Consider the following 2,346-nt stretch of genomic DNA (forward strand, 5'->3'; position numbering starts at 1 on the left):
GTTGAAGACATTGATGATATTGCATATATTTAATGAGTTTATCCAAGGGGCAAATTCGACAATGAAGATATTATCAATTTCTCTTGTGAATTTTAATTCTGAAGCACCAATAATATTGCTAAGTATAAAGTCTTACGATACTTTGTTATATTGACACACTTTTGTTTCCTTAATATTATAAATATCACTAAATGCATTTTGTTGTCTCTTCCTTTCAACCCCTCATATATTTAACCATTTATTACCCAACATCATATGCCTTTTCTCTTATTCTAACCATGTACCATACATATTTGTAAGTAGTTCATTCATAAATAAGTTTGCTAAGATTTCATTACATAATTTCAGTCATGCTATTAATTCCACTAAATGGGATGAGAACGATAAAAATAAAATCCCTTATTTAGATGGACCTCAATATGTTGGGACATGCAGTTAACGTCATGTTAATCCCCTAGAAAGGTCGTTTTATCTTTATCATTATCTAATTGTACCTTGACTATACCAATCACTTAGAGGAGCTTGAAATTTGTACCGTGACTATTCTGGCTGCCTACAAATCAAAAGTGAAATGTTGAAAGCATGTTGGGATTTGACCTAATCATCAACCAGTTGATTCAAAAATGTAAAATTTGGGATAAGAAGATGATCATTTATATGTACATATCAGACAAATGTCTAAAAGTTGAAGTCATTTTCCATCATGTCCTTCCCCTCAACAATATAATCAACTAGCTGACGTTCTAGCTGTTTTATTTTCAATGTTAAAAGTAAGTCAGGATGAAGAATAGTCACTCACAAGAATGAAAGTCACGACCATCCTGCTTGCTATCAAATGTAGAAGAAAGCTAGATAGAAAATTCTCGTACCAAATATTATCTCGTAACAGTGGGACACCCTCCCTGAGAATCAGACTATAATTGGGGCACCCTTTTATTCTTATTATATAGAATAAAGGCAGTGCAACTCGTTAAAAAAAAAAATCCTTTTATCAAGAGTAATGATATGTGTTGACCAACGGAATTCAAGTCAAGAAAAATGTTGATTGCCTCATATCAAGGACAATTATTTCAAAATATCTTAAAAGAAGAACATATGAACTTCAGAGCTTCAAAAGAAAGAATTAGCACTCAAGAAGATTTCACATATTTAAAAGGACTAGCACATAAGTGGACTCCCAACTATATGAGCCCCAATACCAATACATTCAAGTTTTGCTATGATCTACACCAATATGGATCAACAAGACTTATCGCTACTTTCACACATTGATGCTTCAAAAAGTATTACATCTAAATGAAGACCCGCTAGGTTGAAAATTCAAAAGGGCGACCTAGGCAAAAATTAGGGTATAAAAAAAAAATACCCGCTAGATTGAAAACTTGAAAGGGAGACCTAGACAAAAATTAGGGTACAAAAATAATAATAAATACCCGCTAGGTTGAAAACCTGAAAGGGCGACCTAGGCAAAAATTAGGGTATAAAAATAAGTAAATACCAACGAGGCAGAAAATCCAAAAGGACATCCGGGGAAAAGTGAGGATATAAAGTCGAATAAAGACTTGCTAGGTCAAAAACAAGAAGGGGCAACCTAGGTGAAAATGAATGAAGACCTTTTAGGTCAAAAACCTTGAAGGGCTACCTAGTTAAAAATTAGGGCCACAAAAAAAAAATAGAATGAAGAAGTTACAAAGGAAAATGTGCAAATAATATGGCTTACACAGATCGAAGTCGAATCAATATATTCTAAAAGGTTGTGAAGATAAATTGAGGCAAATCATATCCTCCAAAGTGGGTCAATAACGCTATTGAAATTATGGAATGATTTATTAGCACACTCCTTTTATGAAAAACTACTAACAAATTGGGTCATTTACCCATATGAGATCACCTTATTTTCTTTTCTTTCTATGAATCATTTTTTTGTACCATATATTTTCTCATTAAATATCATTGTCTGAACCTTCATTCACTACTTTCTTCTGTTATAAATCTTTTTTTGTCAAAATGCATTTTTATGATAATCATATGTTGGGGCACAAATTATGTGAATGTAAAGAGGCCAAAACTAGTATGATGTCTTTACATGTAAGGCAATGGCAACTAAAGATCATGTCGATGATGTAAGAAAAAAATCTCTTCAAAGATAAAAAGGACAATCACCACCATTTATTTGAAGTGATGTATATTTTTCATCCATGAGTCTAGGATCGTGTTCATAAAGAGGTGAAAGAAATAAAAAATAGTTGATTGCAAAAAAATAAAAAATTAAAAAAGATGAAAATGAAGGAAAATGTTCATTCATTAAATGCATTCATGACATTTCATATTTAGTGGTTAAATTTA

The sequence above is a fragment of the Cicer arietinum genome, chromosome 4 (genome assembly GCF_000331145.2).
Source record: "Cicer arietinum cultivar CDC Frontier isolate Library 1 chromosome 4, Cicar.CDCFrontier_v2.0, whole genome shotgun sequence".
In the NCBI taxonomy this organism is placed as follows: Eukaryota; Viridiplantae; Streptophyta; class Magnoliopsida; order Fabales; family Fabaceae; genus Cicer; species Cicer arietinum.